This window comes from Lithobates pipiens, unplaced genomic scaffold, assembly GCF_037356315.1.
Source record: "Lithobates pipiens isolate NorthernLeopardFrog02 unplaced genomic scaffold, aLitPip1_a1.2 Scaffold_3, whole genome shotgun sequence".
Classification (NCBI taxonomy): Eukaryota; Metazoa; Chordata; class Amphibia; order Anura; family Ranidae; genus Lithobates; species Lithobates pipiens.
The window spans coordinates 280,954,118-280,980,567 of record NW_027507790.1 but is presented as its reverse complement, the minus strand read 5'-3'; the positions used below and the strand labels follow the sequence as shown (position 1 = coordinate 280,980,567).

General features: G+C 41.3%; 1 pseudogene; it reads right to left on the bottom strand.

Annotated features, from left to right (window-relative positions):
• The window catches only part of LOC143941291 (vomeronasal type-2 receptor 26-like), a 55,403-nt pseudogene extending 29,176 nt beyond the window's left edge, over window positions 1-26,227 (bottom strand).
• Window positions 26,228-26,450: the final 223 nt, after the last annotated feature.

Below are 26,450 nucleotides of genomic sequence, written 5' to 3'. Positions count from 1 at the left end.
AAAGATAATGTTACGCCGAGTAAATTGATAGCCAATATGGCACGCTTCAAAATTGTGCCCGCTCGTGGAATGGCAACAAACTTTTACCCTTAAAAATCTCCATAGGCGACATTTAAAAAATTCTATGGGTTGCATGTTTTAAGCTGCAGAGAAGTTCTAGGGCTAGAATTATTCCTCTCACTCTATCGATCGTGGTGATACCTCACATGGGTGGTTTGAACACAGTTTTCATATGGGGGAGCTACTCACATATGCGTTCGGTTCTGCGTGCGAGCAGGGCGGGACGGGGCATGTTTAAAACATTTTTTATTTTTTTTATTTTACCTTTTAAAAAAAAAGTGTCACTTTTATTCCTATTACAGTGGAACCTCGGTTTACGAGTAACGTGGTTAACGAGCATTTTGAAAGACGAGCAACTTTTTATTTTTTATTCTGACTCGGTTTGCAAGTGTTGTCTCACAAGATGAGCAGGATTCAAGCTAATAGGGCCTGCAGTACCACATTTGGCCTGAGGTGTGGGGCGCTGGAGCCAAGACGAGCTGAATGAAGCAGATTACAGCCGTTCGGCGCTATTCAGCAATACACAGAAAGACAAGGAAATACTCCGTTTCCTAGGCTTTCTGAGGTTTGCCGAGGTCAACCGAAGTGTCCTCAGGCCTTTCCGACCGTTTCCGAGCCTCTCCGGTGCCCCCCCACCTATGGCCACATGCGGTATTGCATGCTATTGAAGTCAATGCGGAACAAATTATTTTAATTTCCATTGACTTCAATGGGGAAACTCGATTTGATAACCGAGTACTTTGGATTACGAGCATTCACCTGGAACAGATTATGCTCGTAAACCGAGGTTCCATGATACAAAGAATGTAAACATCCCTTGTAATAGAAAAAAAAGCATGACAGGACCTCTTAAATATGAACTCTGGGGGTCAAAAAGACCTCACGTCTCATATTTACACTGCATATGCTGCAGTTGCAAATGCAATAAAAAAAAATTGTAATTAAAAAAAAATTGTTAAAAAAAATGTCCCTTTATGAGCTATGGGCGGAAGTGACGTTTTGACGTCACTTCCACCATGCAGTATCATGGAGACGGGTGGGGGCCATCTTCCCCTAACTCGTCTTCGTGCACAGCCAGTGACAGGACCGGATCTCTTCAGTCGCTGCCGACAGCTCCGGTAAGCTGCGGAGGGCACTGGAGAGCGGTGGGAGGGAGGGGCCCCTCTCCTGCTGCCGATAAAAGCGATCTTGTGGTGAATCTGACCCAGAGACCACTTTTATCTTGTAGCCGAACACTGGGATACCGGGATTATTGCAGCTAGTTGCTGCCATAACAACGATATCCGTCCTCAAAGTGAAGATGTATATCGCGTTCGGTGGTCGGCAAGTGGTTAAAGCGTAACTCAACTTTTGCTGAGAAAAAAACATTCCCCTCCGGGTGATCGATGTACATTACAAGGATTATAACAACCTTTGTTACAGATTCCTACCTTCTGTTATTCTGAAGTACACCCTGTGTGTTTGTCTGTGCCTCTGGGCTCAGTGGGTCTAATGGGAGGGCTTTCATAACTATCAGTCAGCTGTGGCAGCTGCAGAGCACTAATGAGGAAATCTGTGGGGCCTGCATACCTTTAGACGTGTTCCTATTAGAAATATCTCACCAAAAATGAAATTTTTGTTGCAGGGGATGCCTGAAATCTGACTTGTATCTTAGGCAGACTTCTGGGAAAATTGGGGAGCCAATCACACAAGCAGGAAATGATATTTCTGGGGAGTGGTCAGTACACATTCTGTGTACAGAACATCTCCAGGTAGCCATATTTCATTCCTTTTTTTAGGAAATTACCGTGGCTGCAGATTGAAAAGGAAAGGTGATTTTTAACAGCATTTAATTACAATATGATTTATGTCGCACTTGTACCAGCTATATTATTTTTTCTTTATTTGCTATTTTTTTTCTCCTAGGAAAGTAGAGTTACCCTTTAACCATTAACCGCTTGCCGACCAGCCGCAAAGTGATTGCCCCCCTTGTTAAAACATACTATAACTGTGGTTGTCCACACCTGAGTTCAATTTCTCTAGCCACACCCAGGCCTGATTATTGCCACACCTGTTCACAATCAAGGCATCACTTAAATAGGAGCTGCTTGACACAGTAAGGTCCACCAGAAGATCCTTAAAAGCTACACATCATGCCGAGACCCAAAGAAATTCAGGAACAATTGAGAAAGAAAGTAATTGAGATCTATCAGTCTGGAAAGGGTTATAAAGCCATTTCCAAAGCTTTGGGAATCCAGCGAACCACAGTGAGAGCCATTATCCACAAATGGCGAAGACATGGAACAGTGGTGAACCTTCCCAGGAGTGGCCGGCCGCCCAAAATTACCCCAAGAGCGCAGCGACGACTCATCCAAGAGGTCACAAAAGACCCCACAACAACGTCCAAGGAACTGCAGGCCTCACTTGCCTCAGTTAAGGTCAGCGTTCATGCCTCCACCATCAGGAAAAGACTGGGCAAAAATGGCCTGCATGGCAGAGTTCCAAGGAGAAAACCACTGCTGAGCAAAAAGAACATCAAAGCTCGTCTCAATTTCTCCACAACACATCTTGATGATCCCCAAGACTTTTGGGACAACATTCTCTGGACCAATGAGACAAAAGTGGAACTCTTTGGAAGGTGTGTGTCCAAGTATATCTGGCGTAGAAGGAACACTGCATTTCATAAAAAGAACATTATACCAACAGTAAAATATGGTGGTGGTAGTGTGATGGTCTGGGGCTGTTTTGCTGCTTCAGGACCTGGAAGACTTGCCGTGATAAAAGGAACTATGAATTCTGCTGTCTACCAAGAGATCCTGAAGGAGAATGTCCGACCATCTGTTCGTGTACTCAAGCTGAAACGAACTTGGGTTCTGCAGCAGGACAATGATCCTAAACACACCAGCAAGTCCACCACCGAATGGCTGAAGAAAAACAAAATGAAGACTTTGGAGTGGCCTAGCCAAAGTCCTGACCTGAATCCTATTGAGATGTTGTGGTATGACCTTAAAAAGGCCGTTCATGCTCGAAAACCCTCTAATGTAACTGAATTAGGACAATTCTGCAAAGATGAGTGGGCCAAAATTCCTCCAGGACGCTGTAAAAGCCTCATTGCACGTTATCGCAAACGCTTGGTTGCAGTTGTTGCTGCTAAGGGTGGCCCAACCAGTTATTAGGTTTAGGGGGCAATCACTTTTTCACACAGGGCCATGATGGTTTGGATTTTTTTTCACCTTTAATAATAAACACCTTCATTTACAAATTGCATTTTGTGTTTACTTGTGTTGTCCTTGACTATTGTTTAAATTGGTTTGATGTTCCGAAACACTTAAGTGTGACAAACATGCAAAGGAACAGGAAATGAGGAAGGGGGCAAACACTTTTTCACACCACTGTATGTGTATACTGTGTGATTGTATACTGTGTGTGTATACTGTGTGGCCCCATAATTTCCTATTGCCCGGGGGCCCCCTAATCTCCTATTGCCCGGGGGCCCCATAAGTTGTCAGTCCGCCCCTGGTAGAGAAAGATCATCTGTTCCTAGTGATCAGTAGCCAATAGCTGTGGTCTCTTAATTTATGCTGAGTGTGCGTGGCACTTTGTCCGTCGGAATTGTCTACACACGATCGGAATTTAAACGATCGGATTTTGTGCTCGGAAAATTTTAGATCCAGCTCTCAAACTTTGTGTGACGAAAATACCGACGTAAAAATTCCAGTGGAGCCCACGCACGATCGGATTTTCCGGCAACACGATCCGATCGCACATTTTCCATCCGACCGTGTGTACGGGGCATTACAGTTGGACAGTAACAGGCAATAGATTACTTTTCCAACTCAAACACAAGTGGCAAGTTTTTTTTTTTTTTTTTTAAGAAACCAAAGAATCTCTGCATGTTCAGTTAGAAGTCGGTTTCTGGTGACAGTCAGAATGTGTGACGCTGCACTGAACAATCTCTCACTTTCCACACTACTGCAAGGAGCTGAAAGATATCTTTGTGCCATTTTGGACAAGAGTTGGAAATCGCAGCTTATTGACTGCCCAATACCCAAGAGGTTTGTCCGAATGAGGCACATTGACCTCTCCAAGATAAGCTTCAAAAGGGAAGAAACTGAACTTGGAAAATCGGGAGAGGACAATAAGCGACCGACCGGCAGGAATCTAGTAGTACTAGCTAAGTGGTGTATGGATCAAGACATCGAGGGCCTTCTATTTCATTTAATACATTTAATACAAAATATCCTTTGATCCCGCTAGTCACTTTTTCCTACTTGGTGCCAGTGGCAAAGATCTGATGGCTTTTCTACCCTCTGCAGTGCGTCTACCACTTGCGAGCATGCTCCCAGTGTCTACTGCTTATCCTGCTCTCTAACCAACTTGTGTAGTGGCTTTGACCTCTACCCTGCTTTGCCATTACTTGTGTACATGCTCCAGGTGTCTAAGGTACTTATCTATCTGAATGGCCCTGGTGGGCGACAGGACTACTGCCCTGCTGTGAATAATAATGACAGGAGGAGCCACTGTCAATCAAATACCCCTGTCCACCCTGTCAAACAATGCTGTTGGTGAAGCAGGAAAATGGGAGCCTAATGGGGATGAGCTTCAAGTTCGAGTCAAACTCATGTTCGACTCAAACATTGCCTGATCGCCTGTTCGGCGAACTGATTCTGATAAGCCCCCCGCCCGCAGACCCCCACAACCACCGGCCACGGTTGTGGGGATGAGGCTATTGTCCCCATCAACATGGGGACAAGGTGCTTTGAGGGGTCACGGACCCCCAAAGCATCCCCCCAATGTTAAGGGCATGTGGCCTGGTACGGTTCGGGGGGGACGCACTCTCTCGTCCCCCCCTCTTTTTCTGCAGCCTGCCAGGTTGCGTGCTCGGATAAAGGGTCTGGTATGGATTTTTAGGGGGAACTCCACGCCCTTTTTTTTTTAAATTTGGAGTGGAGTTCTCCTTAAAATCCATGCCAGACCCTTGGTATGGGTATTTAGGGGGAACCCCAAGTCATTTTTTTTTATTTGATGCGGGGTTCCCCTTAATATCCATACCAGACCTGAAGGGCCTGGTAATTAATTTTGGGGGAACCCCCACGCTTTTTTTTTTTTAATCACTGACTTTCAATGAGTGTTCTCTGTATTATGGGGAGCCGACAATTCATTATAGCCGCGAGTGATTTTAAAGGACTTTCTTTCTGCAGAAATGACACTTTATGCAGGGACAGTTCTAAGCACGGGAAACATGCGTCCCTTTGCAGGCATACTATAGACACCCCCAGGTACGAAATTTAAAGGAATATTACACTTTTATTGAAAAAACTTTTAAAACTTTTTTTTGCATTGATCCATGTCCCCTGGGGCAGGACCCGGGTCCCCAAACACTTTTTAGGACAGTAACTTGCATATTAGCCTTTAAAATTAGCACTTTAGATTTTGAACGTTCGAGTCCCATAGACTTTAATAGGGTTCTAAAGTTCACACGAAGTTTAGGTCTGTTTGCAGCTTCTGGTGCGAACCGAACCGGGGGAAAATATGTAGTATTAACAGTGGCTCCTCCTATCCCATAACCCAGCCCTCACCACTGTAATTGGCAGCCACCCTCAGAATTAAATTAAATGTGGTGTGTATCTGCCACAGGGTGGTCCTGGAGATACACTACAGAAAAATTAAACATGCCACGTCCCGATACTAGACTTTTTAAAAAAAAAACAAGAAAAGAAAAACACCAAAACCTCAACAAAAATTGTTGACCATACTGGGCTTTTTAGGCATACATATATATATATATATATATATATATATATATATATATATATATATATATAAATAAAAAAAGGAGGGGAGGGAAAAATAATTTAAAAAATGTTTATTCTTCTAAAAAGAGAAGAAAAAAAACACACCAAATCGCAATATTTCTTATCCTGTCTAGTTAGAGGTATGTCATAATCTGTATATATTCCTATACATATTCAATCATAGGAACATTAAGGAAAAATTGATACTTGGTACAGAAAACAGTTTGTATAGACAGGATAGCAATTGAGGAACAGCTCAAAGATATTTTGATGCTCTACATGTTTCGCGTTCATCATAACGCTTCCTCAGGAGCTTAACATTTTTATTCCTTTGGATAGCCAAAAGAGAAAAAAGGGAAGAAAAGGTGTCTCTACAGGGGTAGAGTGGTATATGGTATTGTAGTCAAACTATTGTATATAGAGGAGCCCACAGGTGAGCAAGGAACTGCAGACATATACATATAAAGCGACAGAAGAAGGTGGTGTAAGCCGTAATATTCTATTAGTCCAGTCAGAGATCCCAAAGTGCCTTTCCACTAAATCTAATCCAGACTTTAAGGTATCATTGAGGGAGAGGGGGAACAGCAAGACCCCTCAATCACCTTCTCACCTCGACCGTCGGGCTGCTCGGCCAGCTGTTCCCCCTCTCCTTCAATGATACCTTAAAGTCTGTATTAGACTTAGTGAAAAGGCACTTTGGGATCTCTGACTGGACTAATAGAAGATTACGGCTTACACCACCTTCTTTATACGCTTTATATGTATATGTCTGGAGTTCCTTGCTCACCTGTGGGCTCCTCTATATACAATAGTTTGACTATAATACCATATAGCACTCTACCCCTGTAGAGACACCTTTTCCTCCTTTTTTTCTCTTTTGGGCTATCCAAAGGAATAAAAATGTTAAGCTCCTGAGGAAGCGTTATGATGAACGCGAAACATGTAGAGCATCAAAATATCTTTGAGCTGTTCCTCAATTGCTATCCTGTCTATGCAAACTGTTTTCTGTACTAAGTGTCAATTTTCCTTATTGTTCCTATGATTAAATATGTATAGGAATATATACAGATTATGATATACCTCTAACATACTAGACAGGATAAGAAATATTGAGATTTGGTGAGTTTTTGTTTCTCTTTTTAGAAGAATAAAAATTGTTTTTAATTATTACTCTTTTCCCTCCCCTCCTTTTTTATATATATATATATATATATATATATATATATATATATATATATATATATATATATATATATATATATACCTAAAAAGTCCAGTATGGTCAACAATTTTTGTTGATGTTTTTGAGTCACCCTCAGAAGTCTTCTACAGCCTCTGCCCTCAGTCCTCCAAGCAACAGGAGAAGAGCATGCCAAGTATTCACATGGCTATAGATAAAAGCCCAAAAATAGTTAATTACATTGGATTTTCTAGATGTAAAATGGGGAAAAATCATTAGTGATGGTGCCAGGTGTGTTTTCATTTCTTTGACTGGCGTTTACATTTACACACACTTTAACGTTCACAGACCACCATGTTTTTGTAAAATGTATATTGTTGTCTCTGTTGACCCAGAATAGTGTTACAAATATTCAAGCCATTTCCACTCACCTGTGTGTATCTGTACAGTCCGAGGATTTGGGCGATTGGGATTGTAGTGGATGAATAGTGATCTCCAATAACACCGGCCAACTTGCCATGTCCTTTACATGAATAATTAGGAACGGTCCCATTTGGTCCAGATAAGATCTGCAGAACACTCTGTACAGCCTTCCTGGGTTCCAGCCATGAATCATATAGATGGAAGCCGAGAGTGATATTGGGTAAGATGTCTGGATCCTGGTTGATGTTATCAATTGCGTAGAGGAAAGCTAGGAGGTTCACGTAATACCGAAAAGATGAGCTATAAAAAGATCGCCCCAAAACAGTGAGTTAACAATTTGTATATATATATATATATATATATATATATATATATATATATATATATATATATTTATAATATTTTTCAAATATTCATACATGTGATCAGCTTAAAGTGTTACTAAACCTACACCAGTAAAATCAGTCTGTATATGCAGTAAAGCATGCTTGTTATACACACTGTGAAACCTAAGGGGTTAATCCTTTGCAGTGTGTAAGAAGGCTGCTTGATCCTGTCTTTTCTGATCCTCACTTTTTTTTTATGAACGCTATTTTTACAAGACCGAGCGCTTCCGGCTTGTACTTGATTCCGAGCATACGTGGACTTTTGTGTGACGGACTTGTGTACACACGATTTGTTGGCAGAAAATTTGAGAACATGCTAGGCAACATTTGTTGGCAAAAAGTCCGATAACAAATGTTCAATGGAGCATACACACGGCAACAAAACCATGGAATTTTGTTCGAAGGTTGTTCGAAGGTTGTTCAAAGCTTGTCTTGCATACACACAGTCACACAAATGCTGGCCAACAATTACAAACGTGGTTACGCACAAGATGTACATAATATCTCTATTATGAATGCTAGTTTTACAAGACCGATCGCTTCAGAGCGCTTGTACTTGATTCCGAGCATACGTGGACTTTTGTGCGACAGACTTGTGCACACTGTTGTAGAATCTCATATTAGCCAATGTAGTTCACATTATTCATATTGATTTGCATATATTTTGGTTTCAAACTTATTATTATTGGTAGAAAATCACAGAATACAACAAGAAGTAATCTGATTCAAAGATACAGTGGACATCTCACAGTACAAATAACTTATAACTTGTACAGTAATAACAGTGTAACATCCTGTCGGGTGCTATCAGTGCTCGTTATTACGAAGCAAGGTAGAGTAGTTTTAACGACTGTATAGACAATATCAAGAGTCACTGGGGAGTTACTCTGAATCAGTAACCATATGTAACATAAACCGATCAATATCAGGTCAGGGGAAAAACGGTCAAAAAGGATATTTATTTCAGTCTTGTTCTTGTTGTAAGGGATATGTATATAGGATTTTGGTCAGAAGGTAAAGAGAAGAAAGAAGAAAAGTAAAAAGAAGAAGAGGTGGAGAAAAGTGTATAGAAGGAAAAGAGTAATACAAGAAAGAGTATAGCAGTGTCGGTGGGACCGCACTGTCCCCCAGAAGACCACCAAATCACTGAAAATCATGGCGTAAGCAGACTAGTGTCGAAGTCTTCAGGAAGAAAGTTATCTGCCCAGGGTGTCCAAATTTTAGAATGCTGGGGGATACAATCTAGGATCGTCGCCTCAATTTTGCTGTGAATTATGGCTTGGGTTACTCTATTTTTCATTTCCGCTATGTGAAGTTTTGGGGTTTTCCAGGCTCTGGCCATTGTCTGCTTAGCAGCCGTAGTTAATTGGAGAAGAAGGTGAGTTTGGTCTTTAGTATAATCTCCTTGTATATGACTTAGAAGAGGCAGGGCAGGATCAGGGATTAGAGTATCATGAAGTAAAGTGGAAGCAATTTGGAATACTGCCATCCAGAATTGTTGTGCAATCAGGTATGACCACCAAATGTGGGTATGGGTACCCCTCTCCCCACAGCCTCGGAAACATACTGATGGATAGGTTGGTAGAAATTTTGAGATCCTTGCGGGGACAAGGTACCACCACATGAGCACCTTATAGTTAGCCTCCAGCGCCACTACGTTTTGGGTGGAGAAATTTGTGTTGGCCCAGATATTAGACCAGTCCTCTGTATCAAGTGTTAGTTGCAGATCTTTGGACCACTGTACAGCATAAAGGGGAAGGTCAGCTGGTGTCGAAATAAAATGGTTATATATGCGTGATATAATACCTGGGGCATGAGGGTCTGAGTTACAAATATTAGATAAATAAATAAGAGCCTATCGCTGTCCTGACGAAGTGAGCTATTTGGAGATAGTGGAAAGCTTCAGTAGGGGGTAATTCCACTTGCCTTTTCGAGGGCTGGGAATGTTTTAAGGGTGGTATCAGTAACAAGATTTCATATTCTATGTAGTCCAGCCTGAGAACAGAGTTGAAAAGAACCGGGTGCAGTAAAGGCAGGATAGAATAATGGGTGGCCTATAAAGGAAAGTAATGGGGCATGAGGAGAAACCAGGTTAAAGGGATCATGTAATCTGTCCCATAATTTCAGTGAGTGACTTGTGACCGGATTAGTTATGGGGCCTCGGACTGGATTTGCATATATTCTATTGATAATATAATAATTATTGTTATTATTATTATTATTATTATTTAGTGGTCTTAGCAATATTATTATTCAATAGTAAAAAATTGTTATTACATTTTCATTAATGTACACTATGTTATTCTAAAATATAGAAAACGTCTTCATTTTTAAATGTTGAACTTTAGATGACCTCTCTGCTTCTTTCTGATATTTTTTATAAGATAGTTTACTGGGTGAAAGTTTATTAGAACACATTCAAGTTATATAGAATGTTATATTAAAGTCTTGAAATGCATATAAATCACAGAGATAGGAAAAGTTAATGTTTAGTTACTAATTAGAAGAAGAGAGAACTTTTGACAGAAGTGAAATATAGCTGATAAGATAAGCACTGTCAAAGATTAGAAAACAGGTGGTTAAAATAATTAGGTGGAATACGGGAAAGTTATGTACAGAACATTAAATTAAGTTTGACAGGGTAAAACAAAGGTCTGCTTGAGCCCTCATTAAAACTGTTAAAATCCATTGAATACGAAGTACACTCATGTGTATGTATATAGTATATATAATAATAATAACATTGAATATGAATAAGTAATTGGCTTGTGTAAAAGTATATATATATATATATATATATATACAGTATATAGTAAGTAATACAGTACCTTACGTATACACACAGGATTGTATAGTGAAAAACATGACACATCTGGTGGGGGAGTCGTAAATCTGTTATTCTTGAATATAGTTAAACCTTATCAAGATGAGGATGGTTGCATTTAACACAGCTGGGTGCCTTTAATTGTCTTTAATTGGACAAAAGCAGTTTTAAATCATTTTTAATGAACATATAGGAATTCTGGGAATATTTAAGTTTATCTGGTTGTAGAACAGGTGTCAGATTTATGGTTGTTTACATTGACATAGATCTTAGTGACCAATCATATTTAGGACAGATGGCAGAAATAGGCTTCTAAATTGGTATATAAATGCAAGCTCTACAATTGTTAGTCAGACAAGTCAGATAGGAGCTCATAAGGCTGCACTCTGTGTATGCAGCCCTATTACAAGGGTCATAGAAGTCAGAACCAATGGGCAAATATCTGTCTGAAACTTGTCTCCTCGTACAAGTCAGAGAAGACTTCTTAAGCCGCGTACACACGGGCGGACTGTCTGGCCAACTTGGTCCGTCGAAACACATTTCAGCGGACAGTCTGCTCGTGTGTGGGCTTCAGCTGACTTTTTCAGCGTGCAGTCTGGCGGACTAAGTATTTCGGAATTTCGGAAGACTTTGGTTTCAGCGGACAATCCGCTCGTCAGTAGGCTAGTTCGACGGACTAAGTATGGTGCATGCTCAGAAAGGATTTACACGGCGAAAGGTTGCATTGCTGTGTATTGGACTTCCTATTTCTAGTCCCGTTGTACGTGCTGTACACGTCATCGCGCAAGCTTTCGACGGACTGTTTGTGCATCCGTGTGTGGTCAAGTCCGTTCATTCAAAAGTAGGACGGACTGTCCGTTGGATTGTCTGACGGACTAAGTTGGCCAGACAGTCCGCCCGTGTGTACGCGGCTTTAACTTGTTCCAGAGTGTGGTTTCAGGTGAATTTACCTCACAAACTTGGTCAAGCTGGAACCCAGAACTCTGAGGGGACTGGACCACTGGTCGATGGACTGGTCCCTATCAGGCGACGGGTTCCCAAGAATTGGCAGAAAAGACCCATTCTGTTTCAAGGTGAGAACAATTCACAATTGGTTCAATTTGGTTAGGGAATAAGAATACCTATAACTAATATGCTTGCATTGTAAGAAACTGTATAAATTAGGCCTGTATCTTTTAATACTTTGAACATAAACCTGTATGTTATCAGCTGTTAATAAACCTGCATTGCTTAACCACTTTCAGCCCCGGACCATTTTGCTGGCTTAAGACCAGACCACCACGATTCAGCACTGCGTCGCTTTAACTGACAATTGCATGGTCGTGCGACGTGGCTCCCAAACAAAATTTACGTCCTTTTTTTCCCACAAATAGAGCTTTGTTTTGGTGGTATTTGATCACCTCTGCGTTTTTTATTTTTTGCACTATAAACAAAAATATAGTGACAATTTTGAAAAAAATGCATTATTTTTTACTTTTTGTTATAATAAATATCCCCCAAAAATATATAAAAAAACTTTTTTTCCCTCAATTTAGGCTGATACGTATTCTTCTACATATTTTTGGTAAAAAAAAAGTCACAAGAAGTGATTATTGATTGGTTTGCGCAAACGTTATAGCGTTTACAAAATAGGGGATAGTTTTATGGCATTTTTATTAATATTTTTTTTTTTTACTGGTAATGGCAGCGATCAGCAATTTTTATTGTGACTGTGATATTATGGCGGACACATCGGACATTTTTGACACATTTTTGGGACCATTGTCATTTATACAGCAATCACTGCTATACAAATGCAGTGCTTCCTGTGTAAATGACACTAGCAGTGAAGGGGTTAACCAGTGGGTGGCAGTGTAGGGGTTAAGTGTTCCTAGGGGTGTGTTACTAACTGTGGGGGGCTGGGCTTTGTTTTAGTGTACACTGATCTCTGCTCCAATCACATGGAGCAGAGATCAGCGTCACTTGTTGCTAGGCAGAACGGGGTGATGTCATCTCCTCGTTCAGCCGCCCCGTGAGATGATCGCGGGTATGCCTGCGGCGATCAAGTCCGCAGAACCCAAAACTGGACTCACGGGGGTCCCGACCGGCACGCGCACACGCGATGGCAGGGCGGCATTTAAAACTGGATGCACCTGTACGCCAATATGCCTGCCCATGCCATTCTGCCGACGTACATCAGCGTGTGCCGGTCGGGAAGTGGATAAGTTCTGCCCGGTTCGATACTTTACAATTCTACTTCAACACACGATCGGACTTTCAGACAACAATCATTTGTTGGCGGAAAATTTGAGAACATGCCAGCCAACATTTGTTGGCGGAAAGTCAGACAACAAATGTTCGATGGAGTGTACACACGGTCGGATTTTCCACCAGCAAGCTCACATCCAACATTTCCCATTGGAAAATCGGACCGTGTGTATGGGGCATTATAGGGAATTACAGGGCATTACAAGGAACTACAGAACTACAGAAAAAAATGGGAAAGGATCTTTACTATAGCCCATAAAGGCTCAATAAATGTCTTGACCCAAGAAAACAATTATAAAACTTTAACTAGTTGGTATCGAATGTCATTCCCTACTCAACAAATATAACCCTGATATTTCTAGTAACTGTTATGCCCCATACACAAAGTCAAACATTCTGACCACAAAATCCGTCAGATTTTTTTCTACGGATTTTGGCCGAAACTAGTCTTGCATACACAGAGTCACACAAAGTTGTCTGAAAATCGGATCATTCTGAACGAGGTGATATTATACACGTACGACGAGACTACGTAGAGGCCAGTAGTAAATAGCTTTCATCTACAATTTTTTTCTGAGCATGCGTGGCACTTTGTATGTCAGAATTCTCTACACATGATCGGAAAAAGTCCAATCGGATTTTGTTGTTGGAAAATATTAAATCCAGCTCTCAAAATTCTTCCGCCGGAAAGTCCAACAGAAAAAGTTCTATATAGCCTACACACGATTGGATTTTCCGACAACATAATCCGATCGGACTTTTTCCGACTTCTAACCGTGTGTTAGAGAAAATGCGGAGAACAGGGTACACTGTTGCATATATGGTGGTCATGCCCATTAATACAACCATTCTGGATTCACTTACATGAAATAACGACACAAATTTCTATATACCCATTTTTTGTTTTTCGGGTCATTTGTTATGATCACAATTTGTAAATCCGTACATTCGTAAATTCATACATTCGTACATTCATAAATTTGTAAATTCATACATTCGCACATTCAGAAATTTTTAAATTCGTACATTCGTAAAATTCAAAAAATAGTAAATTAATAAATTCGTACATTTGTAAATTTGTACATTCTTAAATTAGAACATTTATTAAATTCTTACATTCGTAAATTTGTACATTCTGAAATTCGTACATTTGCAAATTCGAAAATGTGTATATTCGTACATTCATAAATTAGAAATTTCGGAAATTTGAAAATTTGAAAATCCAAAAACCCGAAAATTTGAAAATCTGAAATAGTAACTAACTATTAAATTATAGGTATTGTAATTTCCTTTCAAATTTGGCTGTTAGTGAATGTAATGAATACAAAACAAATGGAACGGAACAAATTAATAATAAATAATAATAATACAAAGTTTTTATTATCGTTATTTATTATTATTCATTACGTTCCATTCATTTCTATACGGCATTCATTATTCCGGATAATTCGTAACTTTGGATTTTTCAAATGTTCACTAACAGCCAAATTTGAAAGGAAATGACAATACCTAGAATTTAATAGTTAGTAATAGTTAAGCTATTATTAGTTAATTATTATTTCAGATTTACAAATTTACTAATGTATGAATTTACGATTGTGCGTATGTATGAATTTACAAATGTGTGAATGTATGAATTTACAAACTCTTCAATAGTTCCTGATGTTTTGTATTGTATTGTTTTTTTCCTGTAACTCAATAACTAAACTAAATGCCGCTACTGGTTAGCTTCTAATGAGACATTCGTAATATGATTGGACTTCCTATATGAGATCCAGCTTATATATAACAACCCTAGAATAAAACAGACCCAGTACCCCAGCATGACCCATTTCGGCATGAGTAATGCCGCGTACACACGACCGAACTTTTACGGACTTGGTTCGGCGGACTGAAATCCGTCAGACAATTTGATTGTGCGTGGGCTCCAGCGGAATTTTTCTTCCCAAAAGTCCGGCGGACCTAGAAATAAAACTTTCTGACGGACTTGAGTCCGGTCGAAAAATCCGGTCATCTGTGTGCTAGTCTTACGGACTAAAACCGACACTAGGGCAGCTATTGGCTACTTGCTATGAACTTCCTTATTCTACGTCATCACGTTCGAATCTGTCTGACTTTTAGAGTGATCGTGTGTGGCCGAGTCCATTCGTTTTAAAGTTCGGCGGACCTCAACTGCAAAGTCCGTCGGATTGTCTGCCAGACCAAGTCCATCAAAGTCCAATCATGTGTACGCGGCATTAGATGTTGCTTCTTTCTTCACAACACAATGGGCCCTACCACAAGGTGGCCCCTTTATCAGTTGTCTTGAATAAGTCCAGTTTAAGGCTCCATGCCCACTGAAGCTTATAAACAGCTGTTTTGGGGAGTTTGGGCATTTTTTTTTAATAACTCATAAACTCTCCTCTATGTTATCCTATGTGTCCATGCACACATGGAAGTTTTTGGACATTTATCAGCAGTGGAGTTTATGGGCTATTTTCTGAACGCCTAAGTCCTCATGTACACTGCTGCTGGTAAACGGAGGTTTAGAAGCAGTTGGGAATTTTTTTCAACTGCTCCTGAACTCTCCTCTATGTTATTTTATCAGTACATGTACGCAGTGTGACGGAACCAATCCCACACTCCGATTGAGTGCTTCCATCTATATACCGCTTTCTAAGTCCTGGAACACAAGTCCAATGGATCTGGCTATACGAACCACCAAGCACTAGACGACACCAGGCTTCGGAGTACATCAGGAATGACCTTTATTTGAGATCTCACACAAAATATATATACAGCGGGGTGACTAAAACCTAACCTAATTAGCATGAGCTAATTATCTAATCAACACTCAGACTAGTTTGACTGAAGGGATAAGACTTTTCGGCTCCTAGCTCACAATTCAATAAACATTACTATAAACATAAACAAAGGGTTAATTTGCACAAACAACAACGTTTGGAATGTCCTTACAAGCCAGACTAGACTCATTTACACCTCAGACAGGTGTCTGGAGTTCATGACATTAGCATCTGACAGTGTGTGTCCCAACAGCATGAGACAACACACATTATATATACATATATACAGCATTGAATCTGACTAGCACAGATTATAGTGGGGTTCTCATTCACCCTGTGCCCCTTAAAATCCAGGACCCAAAATCGATCGGCAAGAGGCTCGCACTCAGTCCTCTCAAAAAGCCTGTGTCCCGGCTAGGTCTGTCACATGCAGGTTCATTTATAGTCATCTCTAGGCAGTTGAGTTTAGAGGCCTTTTTTGGAACCCAAACAAATTAGTTCATATGTCGAGTTTAGAGGCATTTCAAGAGCTAAACATGGCTCAACATTGTAACTTGCGTTTAGCCGCAGCATGTAAACACGGCAAAACAGACGTTTTAAATGTCGGTTACTATCTGTCAAGTTAAATCATTCAGGAGAGGTTGTAAAAACGTCCCGTGTACATTAAGCCATAAATCACATTTAGGAGTCACTTTTCTCTTTTCAAATGTTTTTATTGAGATTTTTAGCAGAGTTAGTTACAACAAGGGTTACAAAACAAAAAAAAAATAATATATAGTAATAAAAGTAACATAACGCAGTATAATGTAGTGACAGGGTTTTCTCAGCACAATATAGCATATAAACAAATAATCCACAATAAAGAATAAAGTAGTATTCCCAAGTATCTAATATTCATAGTCATAAAGGGACTCGAACAAGAGTAAGTCTCTTAGAATTTGTATAATAAAGTCCCTAATATAATTATTGTAAGATTTATAAATAGCGATATGGATAATGGCCACTTCTGAACCCCAAGACACCCCTCACAGGGATCTATCTGTGTCTTGGAGTACCTAGTCCAACATCCTAAAGGAAATTCAAACACAGTAGTTATCTTTTATGAAGGAAAATAAAGATCTATTCTCACTTCGCAGCTCAATTCAGATAAACAAACATGTGATATATTTGTCACTTTGTTATGAAATTATTTTTAAAGCCATCCAAAAAAAAATATTAAAACGCACAGGAGTTCTTTCTTCTATATGATTAAAGAATCAGCATTATCTAAATTTTGGAAGTATAATTTTTGTACCATGTACTCCAAGGTTCCCATAGTTGTTGTTCCTTAATATATAGGGATTTGTCATTAGGAAATAACAATTCATAGGAGTGGTGGAGTTGGGTTAATTCTATAACTTCTGTCATAGTAGGAAGAGAGTCAGTTTTCCATTTTCTAGTTATGGATAGTCTCACAGCTAAAAGTATATGTGTTACTACTTTATGATATTGTTTGGGAATCGTATGTAAATTCATATTCAGAATGGCTAGTTCTGGTGAAAGTTGAAGGACAATACCTGTTATGGAAGTGAGTAAATGGGAGATTGCCTGCCAGTAGTTATGTAAGCTTGGGCAGTCCCACATAATATGAAATAGGGTCCCCAATTGGGTACAATTTCTCCAGCAATTAGGTGACAAGTTCCCCTTGAATTTTGCTAGGATATGTGGAGTCAGGTATTGTCTTTGAAAAAAATGTTGTGCCAGTTCCCATAGTGTAACACATGTAGTGGCCCTATATATGCTTCGTAGGGAAGCCATCCATTGTTTAATTGAAAAGTCTTGCCCCAAATCTTGTTCCCATTTAAGGAAGGAAGGTAGTTTGCTGGGTATGTTTTTTTTTCCCTAGAATTGGGTATATTGTAGCTACTCCTTTCTGTGAGGTGGCATGGTTATTGAGGAAAGACCATATTTTAACCGGGATTGAAGCTCTGAGTTGTGGATTGTGTAGCAGACACTTTTCTATTTGAATATATGTAGATCGCTCAGAATTCGGAAGCTGTAATTCATTACTTAACTGAGAAAAAGACTTTAATGAGCCCTGTTGGAAGAAGGAACCAAGTTTGATATCCCGACCCAAATTCCAGTCGTGTATTTGTACACCAGGAATTAATGTTGGTATAATTGTTAGAGGAGGGTTTAACACCATGATTGGAGCTTTATCCCATTTGTATGTGATGATTCTCTGCCAAGAGTGTAGCGTCGCTTTCACCGTTGGTGGGTATTGAGCTGTAATTGTGGACTTAATTTTCCTACTAGGTAACCAGAATTGCATATTAGGCTGTCGTGTGATGTCTTTCTCAATTTGTCCCCATAAAGTTTTAGGAGTAGGCAAGAACCATTCTTGCAATTGGGTCAAAAGAGTTGCGTCATAATAATCCTGTAGATCAGGTACGGTCGCACCACCTATATTTCTATGTATAATTAGTATATGGTATGCGCAACGGGATTTTTTGCCATTCCATAGATATTTTCCCAAACTGCTTTGTAAGGATTTAAAGTAGTATTTAGGGATACATATTGGAAGGGACCTAAGTTGATATAATAATTTTGGTAAGGTCATCATTTTGAAAGCTGCCAGGCGACCAGCCCATGTAAGTTCGAATTTACTAAGTGTTGTCAGATCTGTTTCAAAATGTTTCTTAAATGGTAAAAAGTTTGTTTTAAATAACTGTTTTGTTTTGTTAGTGAGAGTGATTCCTAAGTAAGAAATCCCCTCGTCTTTCCAGTGGTAGGGGTATTTATTAGACAATAACTGCCTGGTTGTGTTATCTAATCCTAGGTCTAAAATATGGGACTTAGTTTCATTGATTTTATAATATGATGCTGCTCCAAATGTCGTTAGTATATTTTGGAGATTCGGGAGAGATGAAATAGGATCAGACACTATAAGCACTATGTCATCTGCGAACAGACTTATTTTATTATCTATTTGCCCAATTTTTATACCAGATAGTTTTGTGCCAGATCGTATACGTTCTGCTAGAGGTTTGATGGCTAAATTAAATATTAAAGGAGATAAGGGGCAACCTGTCATGGTTATGCAGTGATCTTCCTGTGTTTGCTTACCTTCCCTCATGTCTTCAGACTAAGAAGCCAGCTACTTCCACCTGGTGGTTTTTATAACCTCTCCTCTAAGCATGGCTCCACCCCAGGCTCTATCAGGGAGCCTAAATAAACCTGTGCACTGCAGGGCTCAGTGCTGATCAACCATTGTGTATTCCTTTGTGTATTAGCTTCCTGTTTCCTGTCGTGTGCTCTGCTTCTGATTTCCGTTACCGACCTTGGCGTGTTCTGACCATCCCTGCTTGCCTGTGACCCTGACCTATTGACGTGTACCCGACTATTCTGTTCTGCTTGTGGCCCCGACCTTGGCTTTGTCCCTCACCATCCCTATCCTCCTGTTGCCTACTGTGGGTGTGAGCTGGGGGACCCTGGGGGTCGCGACCTGGAGCCAGTTGCAGCCAAGACCATCTTCACCACTCGAAGCTCTGGTGAACACCAGCTGGCTCTTAGACTCCGCGCCCCAGGGAATCTCACGCTCTATCCCCAGTGGGATCTGTCCCCGTCTGCAGCAGTCAGCCGTAGGGTCCACAACCTCGCGGTGCACTCCGCATCCCTACGGTGTGCACCTGTCACCTCGCCTCAAGGTGACCTGACACAACCTTGTCGTGTTCCATTCGAGATGCCAAAGGGCCTAGACATCATATCATTTGTGTATACTCTTGCTGAGGGGCCCTTATACAGTGCAAAAATTGCCGATAAAATATTTCCATGAAAGCCGAATTTTAAAAGCACTGACTGTAAATAGCCCCAATGGACCCTATCAAACGCCTTCTCTGCATCCAAAGAAAGGAGCAGAGAAGGCGTTTGATGTCTCTCAGTGAAGTGTATAATATCAATCAGATGTCTTGTTGTATCTGAAGATTGTCGACCTTTAGTAAAGTCAGATTGATCTTTGTGAATGAGGTCTGGTATGTAGTTCATCAGTCGATTCGCTATTGCTTTGGCGTATATTTTGATGCCAATGTTCAATAATGAAATCGGTCTGAAATTTTGGGGAGCTTTGGGATCTTTGCCTGGTTTCGGCAGTGTTATGATCAAGGCCTGAAGCATCTCAGCCGGAAAATTCTGATTTGGATGCTGCCTCGTTAAAAAGTGAGCATAAGTGGGGAGCCAGTATATCTCTAAGTAATTTATAGTATTCTCCTATCATTCCGTCTGAGCCCGGAGATTTATTGTTGGGCAGGGAGTCTATAGTTCTAGCAATTTCTTCCACTGAAAATGGGACATTAAGATCAGAGATTTGATCAGTAGTTAATGATGGGAGACTAATAGTATCTAAGAAATCACTTATTATCTTTGAGGTAGGTGTGGGAGTCTGAGAATCATCTTTAAGATTGTAAAGGGAGCTATAATAACAGCTAAATGCATTTGCTATGTCTTGGGGGTCTTGCAATTTTTCTCTAGTAATAGGGTGGTATAGATATGGAATCTTTGATTTGGAATATCTGCCTTTGATCCGAAGTGCCATGTTTTTTCCTGCTTTGTTGCTAGTATGGTAATATTTAGCTTTAAGTTTTCTAGTATGTTTTTCAAATGTATCCAATAAAGTCGTTCTGAGTTCCTGTCGTAATATTTGTAGTTTAGTTTTCATTTGTTGTGATGGGTGAGATTGGTTTTGGGAATCTAATATTTTAATGTCAGCAGTAAGTTTCTCAATGAGTTTCGTTTTATTTTTCCTGAATTGAGCATTCAGTTGCATTAGGATTCCCCTACTAAATGCTTTATGAGCACCCCATAGGGTGGCGGAGTCTGACACCGATCCCACATTATATTTAAAGAATTCAGTTATCTGGTTTTGTTTAGCTGTAGCATAGGTAGGCATTTTGATAAGATATGCATTTGTTCTCCATAGAAAATGGGTCGTTTGAAAGTGTTTAGGTAGAATAGTCATACTAATTGGGGCATGATCAGTCCAAGTGATGGGTGCAATGTCAGACTCCCTCACCCGCTGCAATAACCACTTATCCGTAAAAATATAATCAATACGAGTATAGGTATTATGTACCAGGGAATGATATGTGTATTCACAAACTCCAGGATGATGGCATCTCCATACATCATAGAGATCGCTTTTATTCAAAAAATGTTTAAGTGCACAGTTGGTTCTGGTTTTGGGATTAGAAGTGTCTAGTTCTTGTTCATGTATTGTGTTGAAGTCTCCACAAATTATTAAGGCACCTTTTCGGCATTTACCTATTTTTCTCATCAGGCCATTCAGAAAATGGGATTGCCTTTTATTAGGCGCAAACACATTTACCAATGTAGTAAGTGTATTATCAATGGTACATATTAATATGAGGTATCGTCCATTGGTATCTACAATAGATTCATGTAATCGAAAATTAACTGAATGATGTATGGCAATAAGTACTCCTCTTTTTTTCTGTTGGCCTGATGCTGTAAATATGTGAGGAAAGTTCTTATGGGTGCAAGTGGGAATAGCGCCTGTTTTGAAATGGGTTTCTTGTATACACAATATTTGACATCGCTGGGTGTTAGCCATTTGCCACATCGACGCTCTTTTTGCTGGATGGTTAAGACCATTAGTATTTAAAGATATTAACTTTATACTCATAAAAGGATATTAATAAGATGGAAAAAATAAGTACATACTAGCCTGCAGGGCTGGTGCAAGGATTTTTGACACCCTAGGCGAAACCTCATTTTGCTGCCCCTTTGGCTCCACCCCTGACTCCACCCCCTTTGCCCTGCCCATGTATACCCCACCTTTTTAATGAAGCACCCATCAATGCAGCCTACCAATGAATGTTTGCTTGCTTGCATTCATTCAGGAGTTGGGACACAGACACAGTCCTCTGCCAACGCTGCGCCTCTGACACTTTGTGCAAACGGAGCAGTGGTGGCCTGGTGATGCTGAGGCTAAGTTGCTTGCTGCAGAGAGAAAAGAGTAGGAACACCAGTGGCCAGGTGCCCCTAGGCAACAGTGCGCCCTAGGGGGCTGTTTAGTTTGCCTAGTGGTAGCACCGGCCCGGCTCCTGCTACATAACTATAAATCCCCATGGTTGAGCACTCAACTGCTACCCTCTTCAGCTGCAGAGGCAGCAGCAGGTAGTCAATATTTTTGTTTATTTAGGCCCCATACACATGATCAGAACAAAAAATATTGCTTTTGAATTGATCGTACGATAATCTGATTGTACACAGCATTCCAGAGCCAATCATGACAGTTCATCTGATATATACGATCGGACATGCTTGAAAAATTTCTGTGTACGATACCAGATTGTATGATTTCTGCACTTTTCCCACACCACATGAAAATACAGAAATTTATGGGATCCATTGATTTTTTTTTTTTTTTATTGGCATCCCCACACATGCAGCAAACACACTTGTATTCATACCCACCAAAACAGACCACACTGCAATATAATGCCGATTGGTGTGAAGCGATTTCAAAAATCACATTTGCATCTTTATTGCACGTTTCACGCAAACACGGCTGCCCATTGATATTAATAGGCTTCCTTAAGTGCCAGTTCACACTAGTGCGATGCGAGAACCCTGCGAACGACACGCACGGCAGTTCACATTGCCATATGCGAACTGCTAGGGAGTGTCATTATATGTTAACGACACCCCCATTTCAGCTCACATATCGCACTGCGAACTGACAGTTTGGACATGAATCGGATCGCATATATGTGAACACACATATGATCCGATTCTGGTCCGAACAGAAAAAAGCATCCTGTGCGTGTTTGGACTGAATGCGGTGCGATATCAGCCATACTATCTGTACGGCTGACATCGCACAGCACAGACATCGCATGTAATGTGAACAGCAGTGCGCTGCGAATTACATGCGATGTCTGGCATCGCACAAGTGTGAACTGCCACTAAAACACGATACGTGGGAACACACACACTCTGATACACCTCGGAGGGAGCAAGTCCTCAATAAAGTGAAAAGGGAATGTGATTCCCCCCCCCATCACTACACATGGGATGACCCCATTATTACATATCAGTACACATGGGGTGAGCCCACATTAACATACAGGGGTAACCCTCATCACTACGCAATAGTTGACCCCCATTATTACACAGGGGTGACCCCTTAATTACTGCACAGAGTTGCCCCCATTATTACAGATAACCCCACATTAATACACAGGGTAGACCCCTCCATCACTACACAGGAGGAACCCCATTATTACACATCGGTGACCAAATGTAGAGAAAGTTGCATAGAGGTGATAGTGGGAGGACTGAACCATATACAGGTGGGGGGGGGGGGTGTCCAGGCACACACTTACCCCATGGTGATGGGTAGTCAGGCAGCTGCGGATGACAACTAGCAGGAGGACTCTGTGTCTCTCCAGCTCTCAGGAGATCACACATGCGGCTCTCATCAGTGGATTCCCACAGAGCTCCAGCCGGGACCAGACTGAGTATGAACCCGGGAAGGAGAGATGGAGTGTGCTCAGTCCCCCCCCCCCCCTCCTCCTCCAGTGACCAGGGTTAGTGGATATCTGTTCTCCGCTCTGATGTACTGTGGAGGAAGTGAGAACACCGGCGAAGAGCATCCCCGGCATCCCTTTAGATGGGTCACAGGCAGCACCAGAGTTCTCCACCCGTCGCCACTGAGACTGTACGGGGCCTCGGGAGCAGCTGCCTGCTGTGTTAAGATGGACATAGTAGCTGACTGCAAACAGAGGGAAGAGGGTCACCAGTGGTCAGGCGCCCTAGGCGGAAGTGCGCCCTAGGCGGCTGCCTAATCCGCCTAGTGGTAACACCGGCCCTGCTAGCCTGATAATAGCTTTAAACTCTACTTCCATGTGAACAATCTGTAGTCTGAAATGACTATGAATGTCCAAAAATTTAGTGACTGAAAAGTTTTGATTCAAATTTTGTAGGTTCACAACATACCTGTCCCTTTGAACGCTATGAGTTGTGTATAGGATACTGTGAAGAAAAAAATAAAAGTAAAAACACAAACAAAAATATAACCAAACATTAAACTTAACTTGCAGTGGTAAACATTTCAATGCATACTGCAACATTAGAATGGGGAATTAGTTCAAAGGTCAGCTGTTCCAAAGAGTTAGTATCGCACGGCACGGCAGGCAAGCTGATAGATCGGTTTCCTAATGATAGGATTGTATTTTGACTGGATCTAGTCAATGAAAGCTAATGCCATTGTGGCGTAAGTTTCTCTGGATTCTTCTTAGCTCTGATAGGTGGAGTTGGTTCGGGGATAATACCCCATGCGTGAAGTAACTTAATGCCTTGTTCCACAGAAGTGATTGTATGGTAGGTGTCGTTCTTCTGTATCAGTAGTTTAGATGGTTGTTTCCAACGGTATTCAATTTTATGATTACGCAGAGCTTTTGTAATCATGGAAAGTTGTCTTCTCATATCTAGAGTATGTTTAGACAAGTCAGCATAAATCTGGATTGTATTATATGGTTGTGGAAGTTGTCCTAGATGTCGCACTTTATATAGGATTTGTTCTTTAACATGGTAGAAGTGTACTCTAAGTAGTACATCACGTGGTATCTGTGGAGGGAGAAATGACGGTTTCGGAATCCGATGGATACGATCAATTGTGAGCTCTAAGGCTGGTATAGCTGGCAGCAAGTTGGAGAATAAGTCAGTGGCATATTTTTTAAGATCAGACTGCTATATATTTTCAGGGATACCCCTGATTTTGAGATTGTTCTTCCTTGAGCGGTCTTCTAAATCTGCGATTTTAAATTTAAGCCACTTTTTTCAGCTTTATTTTCTTCATGAGCATCTATTAAATTATTAATAGTATTGATCATGTCTCCCATAGAGTTCTCAATAGTGTGTACTCTTTCACCTAAGGAGTTCACTGCTTTGGAGAATTGATTTGTGAGTTGTAAAATATCCGTATGAAGGAAGCGAAGTATGTAAAGATAATAGCATTTCTTTTAATTGGGTGTCCAGAATAGGCTGGTTATTAGTGGGGAATGCGGCTATAGGCAAAGCTATAGGAGTTATGACTGTGTTATCTTGACTAATATGAGGTATTTTATGGCTTACCTCCTGGCCTGTGAAATCCAGTTTGATACGAGTTTTAGCCGGGCTGCGACATGTAGGGCTGAGGCAATCTTCCTCATGAGGAGATTCCAGATGTGTTTTGTGAGTTTATTCTTCTAGAGCAGCATCAGGCATGTCAGTGTAGTGCGCTCTCCCTGAGGAGGCCATTGCTGGTACAGCAGCTGTGAGAGGATCTGCGCCATCTTTTTTTCTCCCTCCCGCTGACTGAGAGGAGAATGTCGTTAGTTTTTTTCATTTTCCGTTCGTCTTTCCGCTTTTTGGACATCACCTTCGGATTCAGGAACTCTTCCGTCATCTGTTCGTATCTTTTTTACCGATATTCGCTGTGAATTGTTGCTAATATGCCCGTTCGTGTCACGGAGCTCTCTCACAGAGCGTCCATTCGGCTCGTGCGCTGGCCACGCCCCCTCTGCACTATGTCTATTTCAATTGTTTCTAATTACAGCAGCCCCAAAACCTGACAAAAAAGACCAGTGACTGTCTATAGTAGATCTGTATCCCCTCTTGCCTCAGCTAGCCCCCGTATGCGAATATTTTGCCTACGGTGTCTATTTTCCTGGTCATAGAAATTGATCTAATAATGAATCTATTATTCCTTCATGATGCTTTACCATCTCTTGAGTTTCAGCCACCACCTGCTTAATCCCAACTTGACTTATCTCCATCTCTTCCACTCTGTACCCCAGAGCTACTGTGTCCTCCCTTAACCCATCCACTATTTGTTTACATGACAATTCCACTGCAGCAATAAGTGATTGTATATCCGTTTTTGTAGGAAGGGCTCTCAAATGTTCTCTGAGCTCTTTATCCAAGTCCATACTTATTGCCTCTGTTTGGAATACCACTTGCTCTGGGGAGGACTTTGAGTCAGGGGTATAGGTCTCTGTATTTGTGTTCTTAAGTCCCCCTCTCCTCCTGGGGTCCATCCCTGGCTTACATATCCCAGTTCCCTACTGGGGGTTCCACCCTCACAGTCCATCTCCCTGGGGTGATTCCCCAGTTCTCACCCCTCCACTCCCATCTACCGGGGTGACCTGGACCATGTCCTGTCCTCGGGTTCCTTTCTTAAGCTTATTATTAACACCCGAATAGTCACTTTTAGGGCTCTTAGGGCTTTTCCCCATGGCCAAGTGGTCATCCCTCCTGGACAAACCATCCCACTCCACCATCCCCAGTCCGCCAATCATAGTGTCCTCTGCCATTGCTAAACTCCTTCTCTCAAATTCTGGCCGGCCTTGGCCCTTTAGTTGTGTCTCCCTCTCCCTCTCATACCTGTGTCCTCCTTGACCAGCTTTGTATTCGGGATATCCGTGCCTTGTCCCATCCTGCTCCAGTATCTTCTGGGCTGTTCTTCCCAGCTCCGCGCTCTGTGGAGACAAATACGCTCTCCAGCCAGCCATCTGCCCCATCTGCAGCTTCTCTCTACCAAGGGGCTGCAAAGCAGTACGTTAGCATATTGCCATACTATGCTGCAATCTTGGGGAAACCAGGAAGTGGGAGAGCTATCGCCGTGTCTCACTGCTGCTCCGTGTTGCTCAAATCTCTCAGAGGCCAGAAGTTTTCCGCACGCTCACACAGCACGTCTCATCTCCATACCGCACCCCGCTGCTGACACCGTCCACT